General features: G+C 45.4%; 1 protein-coding gene across 1 annotated transcript in view; it reads right to left on the minus strand.

The window, feature by feature from the left end:
• Positions 1 to 23,290, minus strand: part of SULF2 (sulfatase 2) — a 475,361-nt gene extending 452,071 nt beyond the window's left edge. The window contains exon 1 of the mRNA XM_084854074.1: positions 22,912 to 23,290. The gene's annotated coding sequence lies outside the window, so the exon portion shown is untranslated. The remainder of the gene's footprint in view (positions 1 to 22,911) is intronic.
• Between the last annotated feature and the right edge of the window lie 1,158 nt (positions 23,291 to 24,448).

Here is a 24,448-nt window from a genome sequence, read left to right on the forward strand (position 1 = left end):
AAGGTAAGTCCCGTCCTGGGGGGGCGGGGGGACAGACCGTTTCGCCACCGATTTCGGGGGGCCGAATGTGCTGGCATTTGGCCTCCCCAAGATTCGTGGCAAAATTCTCTGACATCCCTAAGTAAAAGACAGAAGAAAGAAATGGTGGTTCAGCTAGTAAATAAGGATGGCAAAATTATAAACAATGACAACGAAAAGGCAGAAGCGCTCAATTCCTACTTTGGCTCAGTCTTTTCCCAAAAGAGGGTCTATGACCCCACTGGCAAAGGCGAAGTACAGGCTGAAGGGGCAGGATTGCAGCTTGAGATCGATTGGCATATGGTCAAGGAACACCTAATAACTTTGAGTGAGTTCAGATCTCCAGGGCCAGATGAACTGCACCCTAGAGTAATAAAGGAATGGGCAGAAGAACTCTCAGAGCCACTGTCTATTACCTTTGAGAAATCATGGAGGATGGGTGAAATGACAGATGACTGGAGGAGGGCTAATGTTGTTCCCATCTTCAAAAAGGGTAAAAAGGAGGAACCTGGGAACTACAGACCAGTCAGTCTGATATCAATCCCTGGGAAAATTCTGGAGCAGATTATAAAGCAATCCATCCATAAGCACCTTGAAAACAGTGCAGTGATTACTCAAAGCCAACATGGATTTGTCAAGAACAAATCCTGCCAGACTCACCTGATCTCATTTTTTGATCAAGTAACCTCCCTTGTGGACTGTGGGAATGCTGTAGACATCATATACCTCGACTTCAGCAAAGCTTTTGACAAAGTGCCCCATGATTTATTTATTTATTTATTGCATTTATACCCCGCCTTTCTCCCTCTCACAAGGAACTCAAGGCGGCTTACATTATCCTCCTCCTCACCATTGTATCCTCACAACAACAACCCTGTGAGGTAGGTTGGGCTGAGAGTCTGTGACTGGCCCAAAGTCACCCAGTGAGCTTCCATGGCCAAGTGGGGACTAGAACCTGGATCTCCCGGCTCCCAGTCCGTCACTGTCACCACTACACTACACTGGCTCAGGATACACTGATATCCTGAGGAACAAACTAGCTCAAAGCTGGCTACATGAAACAACACTCAGGTGTCATAGAGTCATAGAACAGAAGGGTTGGAAGGGACCTACAAGGCCATCGAATCCGCAGTTGGCTACAGAATCTGTGGCGGATCCACAGTTGTCTACAGAAGAGGACTCATAGAGTGCTTATCAATGGGCTCTTCTCAAACTGGGGAAAGGTAATGAGCCGGGTACCGCAGAGCTCAGTCCTGGGCCCTGTGCTCTTCAACATTTTTATTAATGACTTGGAGAAGGAGGTGCAGGGAATGCTGATCAGATGACACGAAATTGGGCAGGATAGATAATACTTTGGAAGACAGAAACAAAATTCAAAGTGATCTTGATAGACTGGAGCACTGGGCAGAAAATAACAGAATGAAATTGAATAGGAATAAATGCCAAGTTCTGCATCTAGGAAAAAGAAACCAAATGCACAGTTACAAGATGGGGGATATGTGTCTCAACAACACTACAAGCAAGAAGGATCTTGGCATTGTTGTAGATCACAAGCTGACTATGAAACAACAATGTGATGTGGCTGCAAAAAAGGCAAATACTCTTTTGGGCTGCATTAATAGAAACACAGCTTCCAAATCCCAGGAAGTACTAGTTCCCCTCTACTCAGCACTGGTTAGGCCTCATCTGGAGTATTGTGTCCAGTTCTGGGCACCACACTTTAAGAAGGATGCAGACAAGCTGGAGAGGGTTCAGAGGAGGGCAACAAGGATGATCAGGGGACTGAAAACAAGGCCCTATGAAGAGAGACTGGAAGAACTGGGCATGTTTAGCCTTGAGAAGAGAAGACTGAGGGGAGATAGGATAGCGCTCTTCAGGTACTTGAAAGGTTGTCACAGAAAGGAAGGCCAGCACCTCTTCTCCATCATCCCAGAATGCAGGACATGGAATAATGGGCTCAAGTTACAGGAAGCCAGATTATGGCTGAACATCAGGGGAAAGCATCCTGACTGCTAGAGCAATACAACAATGGAACCAATTACCTAGGGAGGTGGTGGGCTCTCCCACACTGGAAGCATTCAAGATGAGGCTGGACAGCCATCTGACAGGGATGCTCTGACTTGGATTCCTGCACTGAGCAGGGGGTTGGACTTGATGGTCTTGTAGACCCCTTCCAACCCTACTATTCTATGATTCTACTATTCTATGATTCTAGGTAGCAGACCTAGGAAGGAACTATGCCTGTGAGTGTCAGGTTTCAGAACTGCTAGTGGACAGGTTTAACAGCACCTGTGGCTGCAGATAAGACTAAATCAGTTCTTGAGTCACAGTATCTAAGTCTTGTTCCTTCCATAGAAGTTATTCCTGGCTGACATCCAACATTATGTGAGTGGACTTCCATTTGCATAATGGGACCTCCTCCCTTCCTGGACCCTGTGCCTCCCAGATCTGCTCTAGAGGGTTCCCCATCAGGGGTTTCAGAAGAGAAGGAGGAATCTATTCCACCCATGGTGTTTGTTCTTCAGGTGGATGGGCATCAGTGAACACCCTGAATAACACAAACTCTGATGCAAGATCAGAGCTTGCATACCCACTATCCTCCCATGGAGTTGTTCTGAGCTGCTCTCACAATGCATAGACAAGTTTGGTCCTTGATGAAACACAGCAATTATTGGATTAGCCTTGAACCATTACAGGAGAAAGTAGCCTTGCCAAATGTTGTGATTGAAGACTCCTTTTTTGTGAACTGCCCAGAGAGCTTTGGCTATTGGGCAGTATCGAAATGAAATAAATAAATAAATAAATAAATAATCTGCAGCAAGAACTGTAGGAAGGTATGCTTTTCCCTATGGGAGCTAAGATTTAATTGGCTTGCCCAATGACCCCAATATTCCAAGTAGTTTTGCACAATTATACATAGATTATTAATGGTGATAACCAAGATGTGAGTTCACAGTTTAATCCACTGTGGAATTATTTAACCAAACGTTTGGCAAATGACCCATGGCTGTTAATACAAAAAAGATGAGGAGACAGATCCAGAATTGTTCAAGAGATTATAGCATGGGAGTTAATTGGAGTTATGGCACTTCTTTCTGCATTGTACTGCCGGAGCACTTGTTTAACAAAACCAAGACAAATCCCAATTCAACAGGAGTGCTCAGGAAAAAAAAGTAACGGGAACAATCAAGTATGTAAAACAGTCTCAGGCATTCTTTACTGATGTGAAAAGAATATAATGAATGCTTCATTGCTTAAAGGAGGAATATTTCATTCTTGCCAGGGGACAGGTTTACAAAGGATGATATTTACATTTTCCTGCAACCTCTAATTTTCCCATTCATCATTTGCCAGAGTCTCAAGAATGTATGCAGTGTGTAGAATGTTTGCATATGCTTAATTATCCTTTTACCAAACAAAATGCCTCTGATGCAAATGAGGAAATTAGTTAATAATGCTGATGCTGCTACATTAGATCCATTAATATCACACTATGTCTCTGATTTCCCAAGCTTAGTTAATGCATGGTTCAGATCAGGGGGCAAAAGCTTTTCGGTCCTGAGGGCTGCATCTGGTGTCAGGGGTGGGTGGGGGATGCACATATGCATGTACACATGCACACTCAAGCACATGCACACACAGAGAGAATAGGCTGCTTCAAGGTTCGGGATGTCAGAGAATTCCGCCACGGATCCCAGGGAGGCCAAATTCCAGTGAATTCCCGCCCCACCACCCCGTGGAAGCCCCCTGGAATGGAGCCTACCTGGCTACGGCTTCGGTGGTGGTGGCGGCGGCTCTGGCCACTGCCGGGCTGCGGCCACAAATGGCAGCCACTACACCGGCCGCCATTTGCGTCCCTTCGCTGAGCTGTGATAGGCTATGTAAATATTTACATAGCCTATCACGGCAAAGAGCAGGGACACAAACGGCCATTTGCGTCCCCGCTCTTTGCCATGATAGGCTACATAAATATTTACGTAGCCTATCATGGCTCAGCGAAGGGATGCAAATGGTGGCCACTACGCTGGCCGCCATTTGTGTCCGCAGACCTGCTGCAGCCGGATGTCTGGTTGCGGATGCACCTGGCCGGCAGCTCCACGGAGTCGCTGCGGAACGGAGCTGGCCGGGGAGGATTCCAGGGGGAGGGAAGGAGCGCCTCCCCCCCCCCACCGTGGATGCCACTTATGAAACAGATAAGTGGTTTCATACATCCCTATTCAGGGTCTTCTCCCCACTGCAGCAACCATGATCGGGCTTCCTACTTTCCCACCGCCAATAGCGTTAGGAAAGCAGAGACCCAGGCAGAGATCCAGGGGGGAATCTATATGGTGACAGTTTCTGAAGCGTTTTGTGCTTATATCTGGATTTGAAATCACTTTGGTCCATCAGTGACACATGAAACAAGAAAAGCAGAGTATAAACTACTTAAAAACCTGCTTTCACATGCACTTGAGACCGCCATACTTCAGGGTTGGGTGGGTGAAATCCAATGAGTAGAACAGAATGTCATCAACCATGTAGGTGCTGCTCAGCCAATGAGAGAGGCTTGTTTCCTGCCTGTGACCATGCTCTTCTGCTCAGGGAAGTTTAATGGAAGCACTGCATTAAGCCCCTGTAGTTTACTGCACACCTCTTCCCTCTCATCCACCACTGGGATACTGTGAAAGGTTAAAAGAGTGCAGCTGCGATATTGTGAATGTTTAAAACAGGCCAAAGATTGTGAATGGTTAAAACAGCGCTACTGAGAAATAGTAGGGAAAGGAAGCCTATGTCCAAAATCGCCCTACTGTGAATGGGGAAAAAGAGGGAATAAAGGAAAAAAGGGGGTGGCCCCACACCGTGACTGTCACAGCCAGGTCACAGAACAGCCCTAGGCACACCCAAGATTTAATGCAGGGGGATGGGGCAAACTGCAGTGGAACTGTGCAGGAGCCATGTTTAAGGAAAACCACACTACAATGACTTTGTGAAAATGTGCTGTTTCCAGGGGGAAGCTGCGGCGTTGCTGCAAATTGGTGACAGCGTAATCTGTCACGAATTACCCTGATGTGCTCTCGCACCACCTTGCAGATTGAGCCCAGGTAGGGATGTCAGAGAATTCCGCCATGGATCCCAGGGAGGCCGAATTCCAGTGAATTCGGGCCCCCGGAATCTGTGGCGGAACGAAACGACCCCCCCCGGCCACCCCGCAAAATGGGCCCAGAACGGAGCCTACCTTATGTTGGCCATCTAGTGCTCCGCGAATGGCGGTTGCGTCTGCGACCACCATTTGTCTGCCTTCAAATGGCGTGATAGGCTATGTAAGTATTTATGTAGCCTATCACGGCTACCGCAGGGATGCCATTTGCATCCCTGTCTTTACTTTTGCCATGATAGGCTATGTATATATTTACGTAGCCTATCACAGCAAAAGGCAGGAACGCAAATGGCGGCTGCTAGGGATGTCAGAGAATTCCGCCACGGATCTCGGTGAGGCCGAATGCCAGTGCATTCGTCCCCCTGAAATCTGTGGTGGAACGGCCTGCCACCCCCCCGGCCCCCTGCAGATCCCCCCCGGGACGAGACTTACCTGGGGTGGATGTTCCGGGCGGCGGTGGCTTCGGCGGCTGGTCTTCCAACCAGCTGCCGCCGCCGCCATTTGCAGTCTGGTTGTCTGGGTTTTTTTTTTTTTACAGAGATGTGATAGGCTACGTAAAGACTTACGTAGCCTATCACATCCCAGTTAAAAAAAAAAAACGCATACGCAAATGGCGGCGGCTACAGCCGCCGCCATTTGCATTCCTTATTTTTCGCCGTCTTAGTCTATGTAAATATTTACGTAGACTATTACGGCAAAAATAAAGGGGAACGCAAATGGCGTAGTGGGCGCTATTTGCATCCCTTTTTGATTCGCCGTTTTAGCCTACGTAAATATTTACGTAGGCTAAAACGGCGAATCAAAAAAGGATGCAAATAGCACCCACTATGCTATTTGCGTTCCCCTTTATTTTTGCCATCATAGTCTATGTAAATATTTATGTAGACTAAGACGGCGAAAAATAAGAAACGCAAATGGCGGCAGCTGTAGCCGCCATTTGCATACACCGTTTTTTGTTTTGTTTTACCCAGCAGCCACTGCAGCCGGAAATCCAGGTGTGGATGGCCCTGGCCTGGCCGGCGGCTCTGCAGAGCCGCCGCGGAGCAGAGCCGGCCGTCAAGGATTCCGGGGGGGAGGACCAGATTGCCTCCCCCCCATTGAGGATTCCGAGGGGAGGGACGGAACGCCTCCCCCCCCCATGAACAGAATCTGCGAAAAGGTAAGTCACTTTCGTACATCCCTAGCGGCTGATATGCCATTTGCGTCCCTGTCTTTTCTTTTGTCGTTATAGGCGACGTATATATTTACGTAGCCTATCATGGCAAAAGACAGGGACGCAAATGGTGTAGTGGCCGCCGTTTGTGTCCCCGCTTTTGCCGTGATATGCTATGTAAATATTTACATAGCCTATCACAGCTCAGCGAAGGGATGCAAATGGTAGCTGCTACGCTGGCCGCCATTTGCGGCCGCAGACCTGCCGCAGCTGGATGCCTGGCTGCAGATCCACCCGGCCGGTGGCTCCACGGAGTTGCCGTGGAGCAGAGCCAGCCAGGGAGGATTTCGGGGGGAGGTATGGAGTGCCTCCCCCCCCCCCATGGATGCCACTTACGAAACAGGTAAGTGGTTTCATACATCCCTAGGCCCAGGTCACTACCCACCTCAGCAACCCCAGTTGGGATCTCTCCTTTCCTGCCACCATTAGCAGCAGTAAAACAGTAACTGTGGCTGCTTTGGGGTTGCTGGGAGGAGGCTAAAGCCCGTTAATAGCAGTGCCAAAAGAGCAGTCTTTTCCCTAAAGCCCAGCTGCTGTGAGGAAAACTGAGCGGGGACCTCCAGGCTCAATGAGCCACACACAGAGTGGTGGAGGGATGCATGCAGCTCAGGTTGTGCACCCCTGGTCAAGATAGTGGTCTGAAGTCTGATTATAGTTTTATTGCCTAAGCAATGGCCTGGATAGGAGACCTCCTGGGATTCCATGTGTATAATGTTTTGAGAAATTTGGAGGAAAAGCAGTGCATAAGTGAAGTAAACAAGTATCATACATTATGAAAAGGAGCCCTTCCAGTTGTGAGTTTAGTTCCCAGTAGAGATCTGTAACCTGAATAAATGTTCATGGCTATCAGGGACATTAAGATCTTTCCTGTATAGTTCTTCTGTGTATTCTTTACACCTCTTCTTAATCTCATCTGCTTCTGTTAGATCCCTGCCTTCTTTGTCCTTTATCATGCCTGTCTCTGCACAAAACGTTCCCTTGAGATCTCCAATTTTCTTGAAGAGATCTCTAGTCTTTCCCATTCTGTTGTTTTCCTCGATTTCTTTGCATTGTTCATTTAAGAAGGCCTTCTTGTCTCTCCTTGCTATTCTCTGGAACTCTGCATTCAGTTGGATATATCTTCCCCTTTCTCCCTTGCTTTTCACTTCCCTTCTTTCTTCAGCTACTTGTAAAGCCTCATCAGACAGCCACTTTGCTTTCTTGTATTTCTTTTTCTTTGGGATGGTTTGAGTTGCTGCCTCCTGAACAATGTTACGGACCTCCGTCCATAGCTCCTCAGTAGGGATGGGGGAGAATTTCTCCCCGAAACTTCGGGGGGCCGAGTGCCAACGCATTTGGTCCTCCGAAGGTTCGGGGAGAAATTCTCCGCCCCCCCCGCCCCCCCCCCGGGATGGGACTTAACTTTTACGAATATTGCTCCCGGCGGCGGGTCCCGGCGGTGGTTCGGCAGGTCTTCCTCAGGGGCGGGGGCAGCCGGTCTTTCGACCGGCTGCCGCCACCGGCTGCCATTACAGAAAAGTTAAAAAAAACAACACGCCCCTGTGATAGGCTACGTAACGATTAACGTAGCCTATCACGGCTAGATTTGCAAAGTCAGCCGTGATAAGCTACGTTAATCGTCACGTAGCCTATCATGGGTGACTTAAAAAAAAAAAGCGTGTACGCTAATGGCGGCCCACATAGGGAGCCACCATTCATGTTCCTTATTTGGTCCCTGTAGTCTACGTAAAGATTTACGTAGAATACGGCGAAAATAAGGGCAACGCAAATAGTGTTGCCCTTATTTTCGCCGTAGTCTACGTAAATCTTTACGTAGAATACAGGGACCAAATAAGGAATGCGAATGGCGGCTCCCTATGGGGGCCGCCATTTGCGTACGTGCTTTTTTTTTTTTTTAAAGTCATCCGTGATAGGCTACGTGACGATTAACGTAGCCTATCATGGCTGACTTTGCAGATCTAGCCATGATAGGCTACGTAAATCGTTACGTAGCCTATCACGGGGCTTTTTTTTTTTTTTTTTTTTGAAGTTCGCAGCAGGGGAGACGGGGCGCTTCTCCCCAGCCTGAATTTCATCCGGGCGAGGCAGGAAGCCCCACCCCAGCCTGAACTTCGGGGGGAGAAGCGAAGCGCCTCCCCCCCACCACGAAGCAAGCTGCGAGACCAGGTAAGTGACTTTCGTACAACCCTACTCCTCAGGCACTCTGTCTATCAGGTGTAATCCCTTAAATCTATTCCTCACCTCCACTGTATATTCATTAGGGATAAGATTTAGGTCATACCTGAATGGTTTAGTTGTTTTCCCCTACGTTCTTCAATTTAAGCTGAAATTTTGCAAGAAGCTCATGATATGAGCCACCGTCAGCTCCAGGTCTTGTTTTTACTGACTGTATGGAGCTTCTCCATCTTTGGCTGCAAAGGACATAATCAATCTGTTTTCGATATTGACCATCTGGTGATGTCCATGTGTAGAGTCTTCTCTTGTGCTGTTGGAAAAGAGTGTTTGCTATGATCAGCGTGTTCTCTTGGCAAAACTCTATTAGCTTTCGTCCTGCTTCATTTTGTACACCAAGGCCATGCCTGCCTGTTATCCCAGTGATTTCTTGACTTCCTACTTTAGCATTCCAATCCCCTATGATGAAGAGGACATCTTTTTTTGGTGTTAGTTCTAGAAGGTGTTGGAGGTCTTCATAGAACCGATCAACCTCAGCTTCTTCGGCATCAGTGGTTGGGGCATAGACTTGAATTACTGTGATGTTGAATGGTTTGCCTTGGATTCGTACTGAGATCATTCTATCGTTTTTGAGATTGTGCCCCAGTACTGCTTTTCCCACCCTTTTGTTGACTATGAGTGCTACTCCATTTCTTCTAAGGGATTCTTGCCCACAGTAGTAGATACAATGGTTACCTGAATTAAATTCGCCCATGCCTGTCCATTTTAGTTCACTGATTCCCAAGATGTCGATGTTCAATCTTGCCATCTCATGTTTGACCACCTCCAGCTTACCTTGATTCATTGATCTGACATTCCAGGTTCCTCAACAATATTGTTCTTTACAACATCGGATTTTCTTTTCACCACCAGACACATCCACAGCTGAGTGTCCTTTCGGCTTTGGCCCAGCCGCTTCACTCTTTCTGGCGCTACTTGGAAATACCCTCTGCTCTTCCCCAGTAGTATATTGGACACCTTCCAACCTGAGGGGCTCATCTTCTTCGTCATATCTTTTAGCCTTGTGATATGTTCCATGGGGTTTTCTTGGCAAGAATACTGGAGTGGGTTGCCATTTCCTTCTCCAGTGGACCACATTTTGTCAGAACTCTCTGCCATGACCTGTCCGTCTTGGGTGGCCCTGCATGGCATAGCTTGTGGCTTCACTGAGTTACACAAGCCCGTTCGCCACAACAAGGCAGTGATCCATGAAGGGGCAGCTGAGTTAGGCCATTTTAAAATAACCATTTCTTTTTTAACTTACGTTTTGAGTAGCAACAGGGGTTGTGGCCAATGAGGCCACGGGAACAACATAAAGACTGCCCCTTCTCTGCTCCTGTGCCCTCATTAGCTGAGTCCCCTAAAGGCAAAATCTGATTGGTTCAAGATCTCTGCAACTCATAAACTCAAGTTATTTCAAAATAGAGTGCCGTAGGGCCTGCCCAGGCACTTTCCTTTGCCAGTGCAAGGCTGGCTAGGCTAAAAGGAGGAGGAGCAGCTGCCTCTACCAGAATACATTTTTAAAAGGAAGGAGAGAGGGAGGGCTGTGGGGGGTGGGAGTGGCGGCAGCGGGGGGCTTCCAGGGAAGCAACTTGCCTGGGGACCTCTCAAAGACAACTGTGTCCCTGCACCTTTTCCACTGCTTTAGGCAGGGAGATTTCACTACCACAATTCCTCCTGGAAAGGCATGAAATATAGATTTTGCTAAGCTTGGGGAGGCTTTTAACTTAAAGAATGCTCACTGAATGAAATTTGAGAAAGTGTGTTTTACAAAAGAATATTTTAATAGTTTTGTTCAAAGCTGGAGGAAAGCTAAATGGTAACATGAAAACTTTGCAGAGTCTCCTGCTGTGTCTGCTATGTATTCTTGTCATCCTTCCCTCATACAAAAATGAAAAATTGCCTGGCAATGCATGAATTAAGGTTGTATCAAACTGATATATATGCTTTTTGTTATTGTTGTTCTCAACACAACTCCCACCCCGCTCCTAGGTTTCCCTAGATTCTTGTACTTTTTTGCTCTGGAAATGAAAGGGTGATATACAAGAACCACATCTTTTTTAAAGTTCTTTTTAAAATATAAAGTTGCTGTATCTGTGTCACTGAAAAGCTTTGGTAAATACTAACAGTGCAGTACTCATAAGCCCCATTGAGTTCAATGAGACCAAATCTACGCAAGTGAATATAAGATTGCAGCTGAAAACATATTCTGCTAAGGAAGGAATAAATAGAAGTTACTGGGGCAGAATTAAAAGCCAGCTGTTAGATGTCTACCCACAAAAGCCAGATTTTCTATTAAGCTAAATGGGAAACATATACACTTTGGGTGAAGCAAAGGCAGCCTATAACTTATTACATGGGCTTCTAAACCACAATTAATTAACAGAAATTATTCTATACAAAATAAAGAAAATTGGTGTTGTAAAAGTTAAAAATAGGGTAAAAGGGAACAGGAATTATCTCTGCAGCCCAATTCATAGTACCTGTCCCCAGATAAATGGGCAACACCACAAATAATTCCTCTGTAAAAAAAAACACACAAGGAGCAATGACACAAAATGACAAGCCAGGATTGCTGACTTACCCATGCAAGTTGGTAAAGCAAACCAGAAATGAACTTGGGCTCCTGGATTGTTACTCTCAAAAAAGCCACACTTATAAGACAGGAATAAACCAGGGTTTGTGGTTGGCATATGAACCCTAGCTTGTTTGGGAGCAACAAACCAGGAACAAACCCAGGAGTAAACGGAGTCAGTGTTTTAGACACTTAGGTTGCACTCTGCCATCTTCAAACAGGCCCAGATTGCAGTTTTCTAGTAAAGATTTACAGACAAATAATTGAGAACAATGCAGTTACAAAAGCAACTTGAACAGGTTTTTTGCAAACAACCAACAACCAAGTTCTAGCCAAAACAACTCAGTGGGGTAACCACTCTTGTTCTATCTAAGTCTCTTCTTACTCTGTCCCCTCATTTAGCCTGTATACAAAATAATGTCTCTTTACTTCACATTAACAAGGCTATTGAAACAAAAAACATCTTCTGAACAACTGAACCTCAAAGTACACATACTGCACACCTGGTGAAGTGAATGGAGATCTGCAAGCAATAAGGGGATTCCAAGCCACAATCTAACGAAAGAGCAACAATCTGCTTATGACAATAGTGCAGTGCAAAAGCCATGTGCATTTAGAGGGGCCTCTTAATGTTCCACAAACAAAGAACTGTTCTATCCCTGAATTTTATAGAGGCACAAGACAGCAGCATGGCAAGAATTAGCATGCCCTTATTTTCACCGTAGTCTACGTAAAGATTTACGTAGACTACTGCAACCAAATAAGGAACGCGGATGGCGGCTCCCTATGGGGGCCGCCATTTGCGTACGCGCTTTTTTTTTTTTTTAAGTCACCCGTGATAGGCTACGTGACGATTTACGTAGCCTATCACGGCTGACTTTGCAGATCTAGCCGTGATAGGCTATGTTAATCGTCACGTAGCCTATCACGGGGGCGTTTTTTTTTTTAAACTGTTTAGTTTGCGGCCGGGCGAGGCGAGGCACCTACTCCCCGGCCTGAATTTCGGCCGGGCGAGGTGGGAATTCTCCCCCCCGGCCTGAACTTCGCAGGGGGAGCAATGAAGCGCCTCCCCCCCACCGTGGAAAATCTTCAAGGACAGGTAAGTGACTTTCATCCACCCCTACTGCAGGGATGCAAACGGCGGTGGCTATGGCCGCCTCCATTTGCATCCCTACTAGCCAGCGGCCGGATGGCCAGCCGCTGGCTGAGCCAGCCGGCGGCTCCGCAGAATCCCTGCAGAGCGGAGCCGGCCAGCCAGGATTCGGGGGGGGGGGGAGGGATGGAGCACCTCCCCCCCCCAGCCAGAATTTCAGGGGGAGGGACGGAGCGCCTCCCCCCCAGCATCAGCATAATCCGTGAACAGGTAAGTGACTTTCGTACATCCCTAGTACAGGACAGGAAGGCGTGACATGCTGTGGTCCATGGGGTCACGAAGAGTCGGACATGACTGAACGACTGAACAACAACAATTTTCTCTCATTTCTATCATGATAGAGGATTAAAAGCCTGACTACCACTGACAGATCAGACCCAGAGTAAGAAGCAGGGGCCTACATTAAATATGCCAAGCATATCATACGAAACGTATCATGTCATAAAATAGTAAAATATAAGAACCAAGTGTGTCATATTTTATGGTATTTTGTGAACTGCAAAGAAAGTTTTGGCTGTTGGGTAGTACAGAAATGAAATAATATAAATGATTGTGTACCTTGCACATCTCTTATGCACAAGCCATATTCTGTGCCTCATATATGACATTTAGCACTACGTTGTTCCTCTGTTGATGACTTCTATGTTGTTGTTTACTTTCTGGTATAGCCTCTGAAGAAGAGTTGAATGCGGCTCAGATCTTTCAGAATACAGCTTTGTATATATCTATTTCTAGTTCCACCAATAAACATGGAATTTTACAGGGTCCCTAATCCAAGACAGGTCCCTAATCCAAGTTGATTAAGGGTATGCAATCCTATGCAGATTTAGACAGAAAAAAGTCCTACAATTCCCAGCATTCCCCAGCCACTGGGAGTTGTAGGACTTTTTCTGTCTAAATAGGCATAGAATTGCATCCTAAATTTCAACAGTAGGAACGCAACAGAAGAATAGATGAGAAGGGTAACTCACAACGAACTATGTGAAAATGCACTTACTTGTAAAAGTCTATAAAGAGTTAGATGGGCTTGAGCCATGAGGTAAAGTGTGCCTAACTGACTGATGACTTGGATTCCTGCATTGAGCAGGGGGTTGGACTCGATGGTCTTGTAGGCCCCTTCCAACCCTGCTATTCTGTGATTCTATGATTCTCTGAGCATGGGAGCAGGCTTTGAGGGTTTATGCCAGAAAAGAGATTATTTTTTATTAGAGATTTGAAAAGAGAGAGGAAATGGCACCATGGGGGTGTTCTGGGAGTGAACTCCTGGCACAAAGAGCATCAGGAAGAGAGGATAACCACCTTTAAAGAGCAGGGGACTTCAGGATAGATGAGGGTGATAAGAGTTAGAGGAGCAAAGGTCACAAGCAGGAAACATGTTGGAAGATACGGACAGAGAAATAGGATAGTAAAAATGTGTGTAGAGCTGAAAAGAGAGTTTCTTGAGAATCTCTTTTGTAATGAACCATTGCACTCTGTTGCCGATCACATTTTCCCTACATATTGGTTTTGTGTGACCCATATCACACAGGACTATTGCATTCTGTCTTTCAGCAACACTCATATAGGCAGGCATTAACAAAAGGTGGTACTCTTTTTCCACAGATGAGATCTAGCAGAGTGGCAGAAATACAATAATTATATTCCCTGTGCGTTATAGTATTGTCATTTTAGGTTTCCTCACTGATGAATTCCTTATTTTCTAGTCTAGATCTTATTCACATGCAGAACACCTACATGTGAAATTCAGTTTTCCCAGCCTTGAGCAAAACTGAAACCTATCAGCTTATTCAAGTTTGAGTTGGTTCCACTCCTTAAATATTGTCAAATGCATTTCAAAGTATCAGATTGTTTTGTGTATGCATGATTCAGTCGCAGCCACACTGTATCATGAGTTTTGTAGTGTTATCACTGCAAAATGGTAAACTATTATCCAAACTATGTTTTGTTTATGAGACTATACTTGGTTTGGTACAAAATTCTGGTATGTCATAGGAATATAAATATCATCATATGTATGCATAATACCACATCCATAATGCATAATAGCTGTCCATATAATTGTGACTTAAGCATATTCGTTAAAATGCATGACAGACCTTGGAAGGACCACAAGAATTGAGAGATCAGAATTTGGAAATGAGAGAGCTTCAAAATTTGACCTAGATTCCAAGTTTTAATTATTATTTTTTTTAACAAAAACCTCTATCCTTACTATAAATACCTTCACTCATTGCTTCCAACTACGGCAGAAGATAGTGGCACACATAGGAGAAAATTGAAGGTAGGCAGAGATTTGCTTGCTGTTTTCATTCCAGCAATTCCCAGTGCCAATGAGGCAATGTTATTTGAAAGCTCAACAGAAAAGATAGTCAGTGTGGTGTAGTGATTAGAGTGATGGATTAGGACTTGGGAGACCCAGGTTCAAGTCCCCACTCAGCCATGAAACTCACTGGATAACACTGGTCCAGTCACTGGCTCTCAGCGTAATCTACTTCACAGGGTTGTTACAAGAATAAAATGGAGAGGAGGATCATATATGCTGGCTTAGGGTCCATGGAGGAAAAGATGGGATATAAATGTAACAAACAAATAATAAGAAGAAAGAACTGCTGCAGCAAAAATAGCAAAGAAAGTTCTCCTGTGTATATGGTTCCATCCTTCACATCTTTCCCTCTCCATTCTATGCAGGTTTTTGACTGGTTTTCTTTTCCCACCACAATCTCACTTGTTTTTGCCATGCTTCTTACTGTGCCTGTAAAAACCTCTCTCCATGTATCAAGTTGCTCCTCCACCTTTATACCAACGTCTGCAAGAAAACCTTAACCGAACTTACTTGAACTCACCTTTCTTGCAGTTTGTCTCTCCTCTCCATGTCCCCACTATTCATTGGCAATTCCTAACCTCTTTCCCTACACCTTTTTATTTTCTGTACAAATGAGATCGTAAGCCCCCTGGGCAGGAGATGTGTCACTTCAGTGCTCTGTGCTGTAACTAGTACAGCATTTTTACCAAATATTAAGTAGGAGGAGAGGTCATCACTTTCCTGTAAAATGCTGAAAGTATCTGTGACATTCTGAACTACAGAGAATATTAAAATTAAGAGAAGCTTCCTCTGAGAATATAATCTTGTTCAAGACATCCTCTGGTTCTGAAGGCTGATTGAAACACATGGAGGCTGCTAAAAAGTGCTTCCACGTGAAAGCAATCAAAGCAACATATTCCAATTTGTGGAGTGTATCCATATCAGGGCCAAATGTTCCTGGTGGGAGCTGGCACTAGCATAGATGCTCTCTATATGGCTATCATAACACTGGCCCAACTCAGAGGTCCACACCAACACTTGTTAAAAAGTACTGCATGTCCCATGTCTAGACAAAGCTCAGTACAGTCTGTAGCAGATCTAGACCCTAAAGTCAGCAGCTCCAGATGGCCAAGTGGAGAGCCAAAACACCACAATAACAGATAATGCCATCCACCAATTTGGATGGCTTTAAAAGGGGGTTAGACAAATTCCTGGAAGAAAAGGTTATCAATGGCTACTAGTCTTGATGGCTTTGTGCCACCTCCAGTACCAGAGGCAGGGAGCCTATGTACACCAGTTGCTGCAAAACATGGGTGGGAGGGTGCTGTTGCACTTATGTCCTGTTTGTGGCTTCCTGGTTGACAGCTGGTTGGCCATTGTGTGAACAGAATGCTGGACTAGATGGACCCTTGGTCTGAGCCAGCATGGCTCTTATGTTCTTAATCAAGCTGAAAAACCCAATGAGCCACCAAATGAGACATTAGAAGGCACAATGGGAGCTAGTGGGTAGTTTGGTAATACAAAGATCCAAGCAAACACACTTCCTGTTTATGTTAATTCCATTTCTTATTGGGACAAGAGAGGCATAGGCAGTTGGCAGTATTTACATCAGTGTAGGCCTCAGTTTAGCTCAGCACCTCAGTGACATTACAGTAATAGAATGGGAGCTGCTGTACGTGGCTTCATCTGTGACACTAGTGTAGCATTTAAAGGCCTGCCACCACTATGGATGGGGGAGAAATTTATCTGGTTCACATTGTAACAATTTAATTTCACACTTTTGAACCAATATGCAAAATGAAATGCATTTATCCCTTGAAATTCGCACTTCTCTGAATTTGTGACACATTCCCCAGTTAAAAAATGCTTACGAAATGCATTTATTAAGGGAAAGTGCACAGAAAAATGCATACATTAATGAAAATAACATACAAAATGGCATTCATCTGGGGAAACTGCTTACAAAAATGCATATATTAGGCAAAACAGCATATAAAGACAGCAGAAATACATACGAATTTTTGTGTAAACATTTTAAAACCTTTTTTTTGAAAGTCTCAAACATTGCAGAAATGGGATGAATTGAACTGAAGACTGGAAAACTGAGAAAGTGTGAGAAACCCACACTTGACACATTCATTGATCCCTAGTCACTACATGTGCAGGGCCAATCACGCAGGCCCACATAATCACCATGCAGCTGGGGCCCTTCAGTCCCAGTTACATGCTGATTATGTGGTAAAGTCCCATGTGATTAACCACAGCCCCATGATGATAGGTGTTTAAACATCACATCAGCGCCATTGGGTGAACCCACAAAAAAGCAACTCTCATACTACTGCTGTAACATCTAAAGAACACCCTTTATACATCAAACAACTTGTCAGCTGTCTTGGAGCTGTCCCTGGTCCTGGAGTTCCAGCTTCCAAGCCTGGTTATTCTGGTCTGGCTACTACTCTACATCTAGCCACCAGAGTGACATGTTACCTGCTCTTGAGACCAATGCTGAAGTTTGTGCCTCAGTCACTACCATCTGCTTTCAGCTAGGCCCTTTAGGCTTGTACCTTTTGCTCTACCAAATCCATGCCTCGCTGGAACAGGACAGCAACTGAAAACAAGCATGTGTGTGCCACCTGGAGTGCAACCAGGCAGAGCATTCTTGTCAGTATCTCCTTTGGCCCTGAAAGGCTTGGTAAGGCGGAACTCTTCACTATAGACCCAAGATTTTTGGTCCTCGTTTGACCCATAGTCAGTAACCCATAGCCCCATATAAGGATGGTGGAGGATTTTGTTAGGATTTTTAAGCAAACCAACTGAAGTTGCACTTCCTGGACTAATATGTGAATTGGAACACAGTTATCCTTCATATTATGCACCTCCCCAATTCTGTAATGTAGTTTTCAGCTCAAAAACAGAGTAGAAAAATGTGTATATCAGGGAAAGTTGCATATAAAAATAAATTTTGTGCATCTTTTTTGTTCATTTTTTTGGCAGACTGACGTGGAAATGGAATGGAATAGATTTATGACTGAACACATGCAAAACTGACACAGATCAGATATGCAATGATTCATCCCTCCCTATTCCCATACATTCACTTACGTATATTTTGTATGTAAATACTAAAGGGGGGAAACTGCGGTGTTTACACTTTCAAGCTGAGGTTCATTTTATCAGAAACCTGCATTAAGGTCTCTGAAAAGGATTACTTAGGAGACTATCAGCACTACTATCATCTGTATCTGAATGAACTAACCTACCTTCAGTTCCAAGGGGTAAAGTTGCATGTATTTACCATTTGTTTCACCTCAGACAATCAAAGGAACATATGAAGTTGCCTTAAACATTGGTCAAACACTGCATATGCAATGGCTAGGACAAGCCTAGGCTTGCTGTGCCTTTTGTCCTAAACCAAGAAATTTCTAAATTGGGGTATGTCACTGTGTCAGGACTGAAGTCAAGTTTTCTGTAAATATATAATCCAATAATATATTTGTCAGCTGTCTTCAGTTTGGAGTTAGCAGCATCCATGCTCCCTTGACTCCAACATTTTTGGTCTATGTTTGACCCATAGTCAGTAACCATCTTCTACTAGGAGGGCAGAGAGACTTGATTTCGGACTCAAAACTATGCCTTTTTCTATGAAGTAGTAATTTTACTGTTTAGCTTTTACTGTCCCACAGGGATCTGTATTGGGACCAATGCTTTTCAACTTATTCATAAATGATCTGGAATTAGGAGAGAGCAGTGAGGTGGCCAGATTTGCTGTTGACACCAAATAATTTAGGGTGGTTAAAACAAAAAGGGATTGCGAGGAGCTCTTTCTACTGTGTTTTTTAGTTATTTTTATTGTACACCACCCTGGAAACCATGAACTACTGTATTATTTATTTTTCTTTGACAGAAATGTTTTAAATCAAAGTAAAATAAATAATACAGTATTTCAAAAGCTGAAATGTATGCTGGCCTGATGTAATTCATGGGTCTGATTACACACTGCATGGAAAAGATACACCATCAGTAGTACCATTCCTGGTTACACAATGAGATATCTGAACTTGTTGTCCTGAAACCATCAACATCTATGTATACCATGGTTACCTCTAGATGTTTTGGAGTACAGCTCTCATCAGCAACAGCCAGCATTGCCAATTATCTGGGGTGATGGGAACTGAAGTCCAAAACATCTAGAGGGCTCCACATTGGGGAAGGCTGATGTATATTTACAGGGAATTCTGGGCTGACTCAGCCAAAACCTCTTGCTCACTATTTTAGGTCATTCCCAGAACATTTGTTACCTTAAACTGGGTTGTTTTGAAATGTAATGCCCTGGCCCAGGAATGAGTACGGGATAATCTATCATAATTTTAAACATAAATTCTGAGGTTAAGTGGTTTGCCTTCTTTTTAGGTATGCCAGGGAAATAGTACACGTAGCAAGGATAAACACTACCTTTTTTTTAACACCTTTAAAAAAATGCACTTATTCTTATGCAAGCACATGGAATCTGCACAACTCCATTATATGGTAGCTAATTCTTTGGAACAGGTGGAAAAAACAAGATGTTAGAGGGGTGACTAAACAGAACTGTAAACAGAACTGTAAACTGTAAACAGAACTCTAAACAGAACTGTAAACTGTAAACAGAATTCTAAACAGAACTGTAATTCACAGTTATCTAGTCAGGGCTTCACACCAAACAAAGCATGCAAAAAATGTCTTCAGATTATTTCTATAAGCAACACAATCTCTGTGTAAGTTCCCTACCCTCCAGTTTCCTCTGGAGCATAAAGGAGTGCTGCATTTAGAGAGAGGCAGAGTGTACATTGGGAAATATATGGAAGTTCTGCCATTCTGGATGCAATGGGATAACTCCAGTCAGTATACGACATAGTTCAGTTATACTATAATAACTGAATTGTATATTATTTATATATTTAATATACAACAATGCCACTAAACAGAATTGCCATTTTTTTAAACCCTACAAACTGTATACCACAAACATCTATTGTAAAGTGTGCTTTAATTATTTTCTCTCATTGCTTGCACTGCACAGAACCATCAGAGGGTACCAGAATGTCAATGCTGGTACACTAACATGGTCTCCAGGAGATTCAAGCTGCGACTCTATATCCACTTACCTGGGAGTAAGCCCCATTGGACTCAATGGGACTTACTCCTGATTTGACATGCATAGGATTGCATTGTTGGGCTGTAAAGGATGGTAGCTAGCCATCAACTCTTTTGGTTTTCTTTGGTTTTCTTTCATATTTTTTTCAGCCTGTTTTTATATGCAATTGTATTGTTATTACTGTACTCTGCTTTGTGCACCTTGAGTGGAAAACTAGTATACAGAATTAAAAAAAATAAACAGAAACAAAGAAACATTTGGATGTGTTACACATGCATCTGTTCCACTTGTTTACTACATAGTCAATCATTCTTCGATAACATGCATGAACAACTCTATAGAGTGTAAGTGGCAATATGAAAGTTCAGTCTTTGGCATTTGATTTGTGATGGCTCTTTCCCAGTTTCATCTACTCTTGATGCTGTATTCATCAGGTGATGAAAATACATGTGTGATCCTTAATCTTCTAGAGGTAGTATGATAAACCGGGGCTACAGGAACCCTTTAGCTCAAGTACATGACATGATGGAATACGTGACATGACTGTGTTGACATGCTAAACACCTCCTCTCCCCATACGATTAGGGATGGGCAGACCAGATAAATCCAGTTCTGCAGAGTTCTTCTTTTTCCCCACTTCCAGTCCACTCCATGCTGGTTCCAGGTGGATTTTTTTCATACTGATTTTTTTTGCCTATTTTTAAAAATGTGTGCATTTTTCCATGCATTTTTCAAGTAGTACGAATTTTTATACACATCCACTCATTGACTAAAGCATATTTGTATGTAGGTCCAGCACAAGTTCTCCTGACATCTGAGGTGCAAGAACATATGTGCTGCTGCCACGGCCACATTACTCCCTCACCCTCTTCTCCTTACTGCATCATGCCCCCCAGTCCATTCCTGCATCAACCCCTATCCTTTACTGCATTGCACCCCACCCCTTCCCCGCATCGTGCGCATCCCCACCCCACTCCTTTCCCTTAGTTCATCACACCCCACTGCATCCCCTTATCTTTACCACCACTAGAAGAAGCGGCCAGCACAACTCTTGCAACAGACCATCCACACACCCCACCCTGCCTGCCATCTGACTCCCTCTGAGAGGATTCTCAGGGCAAGACATGGGGCAGGTGGATGAGAGCAGCCACCCACGCTCTGCTTCACTCTGAGCATTCCCTTGGAGTGAAACAGAGGGTGAGTGGCTGATCCAGAGAGTCCCACCAGAGGCAGCGGGGGTGGGGAGTGGGGCAACCTGCCACTCTTCCCGCTCCACCACTCAAGGCAGGAGCTTTACTCTGCCTCATGGGAGCACCACCCCTGTTTGTACACATTTTTGAAATGTACATATTTTCCTTTGTGCACTTTTCAAATGTGTGCATTTGATCAGACACATTGTTTTTGTTCGAGGGACACATCACAGTCTAGAAATGTATGGGTTTCAGAATGTAAAATGTGTCTGGATCTGCAGCCATTTCCAGGTGGTGCAAATTGTGGAATTCTGTTGGAAAAAAACTGGATGCAGTGGATTCCTCTTACATCCCTATATACAATTGCACTAGGTTGCAACTCAGGTTAGCTGGATGCAACAGATGCTTCAAAGCAGAGGCATGAAAGAACCCTTAATCATCACAGACTGAAATGACCTTGTCATAAGGGCAGATCCATTCAAGAACCTTTGGAGGTATGAAATTAGCCCACCAGGTCAGAATTGCTCAGTCTCTTCTGGCTGAAAGCCACCTCTCTCTCTCTCTCTCTCTCTCTCTCTCTCCCTCTCTCTCTCAAAAGCAGGATCCTCCCCACCAAACACTCAGTGACTTCTCAGAAGTAGTAACTGCATCCTCAGATGGGATTCAATGGATTGCCTGTGCCTGTTGGCACACACAAGCACGTAGAACACCTGCAAGCTCTCCTTAAGCAGATAACAGCAGATCAATTTTTCAAAAGTAAATGATCCTGGTGTATGTTGCACAGAGCTATAGTTTGAAATTCATTTCTAAAATGGGCAGTGCCAGGGTTCAAGCCTGCCTACATGGGTGCATGACTGTGATGACTCAACTGCAGTGAGGCAAAAGCCATTCTACTTGTGCTCAAAACTTCTTTCTTCCTAAAAATTACTTCAAATGTCCCCAACATTTGACATTTATTGAGGGGGCTGAGGCCTGCTGTGTCTTTGTTGTTCTGAAAGAATAGTTGGGGGTTACCTGATAAACTAATTTGAGAGGGTAGCCATGTTAGTCTATGCTAGAAAAACAACAAAGCATCATGTGGCACCTTAAAGACTCACTACTTCATTCTGGCACAAACTTTTGTGGATTTTAGTCTACCTTATCAGATAGAGTCCACAAAAGCTTATGTCAGAATAAATTTGTTAGCCTTTAAGGTACCACAAGATGCTTTGTTGTTTTTACTGCTGCAATCCTATGCAGTTGTTGTTGTTGTTGTTGTTGTTGAGTCATGTCTGACTCTTCGTGACCCCATGGACCATAGCACGCCAGGCCTTCCATCCTATGCAGTACTTACCTAGAAGTAAACCCCACTGGAATCAAGGGGACTTCCTTCTGAGTAGACACACCTAAGATGGTGCTTTGAGAGAGTAGAGGAACCGGCCTCTGGGCACTTGCTCAGAAAAATGCAGGTCTCTTTAGGCTGCAGCCCTATACCCATTTACCTGGGAGTATGCATCATTGAATTCAATGGGGCTTGCTTCTGAGTAGACAGATATAAGATTGTGCTGTTAAAGTACTTGGGTAGAATCCAACTTAAGTCCTGCTTAGAGTAGATCCACTGAAAGGAGTGGAACTTACGTTAGTCATGATGACTAGCTTCAGCCCCATTCATTCCAATGGGTCTACTCTAAGTAGGGCTTACGTTGGATTCGGCCCCTTGTCTTGAACTCGCCCTCGCCTAAAAGGAAGCCCAGGGTGTCAGGGCAGGCGGGTGGAATCCAAGAGCAGAGGCTTCTCTCAGCCCGACTTTTGGAAGAAGAACAGCAGCAGCAGCAGCGAAAGCAGCCTGTCCTGGCACCGGTGCCTCAAGCGCAGAAACAAGGTCAAATTTCGAAAGCATCAGGCAGAAAGGGATTGGGGGAGGGAGCCGTTTTGTTCCTTTCCTCCCCAGCCAAGCCAAGCCAAGCCAAGCCAAGCCAAGCCAAGCCAATGGACTTACCTCAGGAGGCTGCCCTTTCCCTGCGTCAAGAGGCGCGTTCCCCGCGCACGCAGGGCCAAGGCGGCGCTTCTTTCGCTTGCCGACTGAAGTGGAGCCGGGCGGAGGCGGGGCTGGCGGAGCTTGCCGCGGCAGCGAGAGAGCGCGCCGGGCGTCCTTCACCGGACGGGGTGGCGGGCGAGCCGCGCACAACGCAAGGAAACGCGAAAGCAAGGCTGGCGCGCCCTGCGGGAGGGCCACACGGCCGCCTGGCCTCGGTCCCGCCCTCTCCTCGCAGCGCGAGGGGCTCCCGACCGACCGGCCAGCCAGCCAGCCAGCGAGCGCGGGACGCGCCGAGGGGAATGCCTCGAACCATCTGTTGCGAAGCGCCTCCTTTGCTCGGGGGCTGCCGAGGAGGCTCCACGTTTTCCTCCTCCCCCTCCTCCAATCAGCGGGGGGAGGGGGAAGCAGGAGCGGAGGATTGTCTACCGATGGGCACAACTGGGCGCTCTCTAACACGTCGCCGCGTTTGGCGCCCTTTCCCCTCCGCATTCAGCGTCCCTCGCCCTCTTCCCAACTTGTGTATCCAGGCCACCTGCTAATTCCAGCCCTCTCTCCAGACAAAACACCGCGTGTCTTTGGCACCGTAAAGCCGCCGGAGTTCCCTAGCGGGGCGGGCGGGTGTGCGGAAGGGTTAAACGCTTTCTCTCCCCCCAGCGCCAGCGGTTCTGATCCCAGCCTCCCTCTTCACCCCTCCAGCGTCCGCTGGAAACAAAATACACAAACAAGACATAAGAGATCCAGTCACGCGTCTTCAGCGTCTGGTGTAGTTTTTGCCCGAATTAGGTCGCTTTCACTGGCGAATGACACGTGACGCGGGGAGGCACGGGGCAGCACGGATTCGTCTGAAGGCTCATCCAGCTCGGGCTGGGAGTCATTCCTTCGACGCAACGGACGTTCATACGAGGGGAGGCAAGCGGTGCTGTGCTTTGGTGAGGTGGGACTCAGTATGCTAGCCTGGGAAGCAGACTAACGCGTCTCATTAGGGATGCTGTAACTCCAGTTACCCAATCAAATAAGAAATTAATAAAATTAAATTAAACAAGAAAGTAAGAAGAGCCATGCAGGATCACACCCAGGGGCCATCTCATCTAGCATTCTGTTCATACAGTGGCTACCTGTGGGAAACCCACAAGAAAGACATGAATACAATATCACCCTCCAGGTTGTGTACCCTAACAACTGGGGTACACAGGCATACTGCCTCTGACACTGAAGGTAGCATATCATCAGGACTAGTAGCCTTTGATAGCCAATCCCCTTTTAAAGCCATCCAAATTGGTGGCCATCACTACATCTTGTGTTAGCGAATTCCATAGTTTAACTATGCACTGTGTGAAGAAGTCCTTCCTTTTATCTGTCCTGAATCTCCCACCAGTCAGCTTTGTGGGGTGACCCCAGGGTTCTACTATTATGAGAGAGAGAGAGAGAGAGAGAGAGAGAAAAGTCTCCCTCTCCACTTCCTCCACACCATGCATAATTTTGTATACCCCATAACATG

The sequence above is a fragment of the Heloderma suspectum genome, chromosome 4 (genome assembly GCF_057233095.1).
Source record: "Heloderma suspectum isolate Gila_16-S chromosome 4, 16-S_ref, whole genome shotgun sequence".
Classification (NCBI taxonomy): Eukaryota; Metazoa; Chordata; class Lepidosauria; order Squamata; family Helodermatidae; genus Heloderma; species Heloderma suspectum.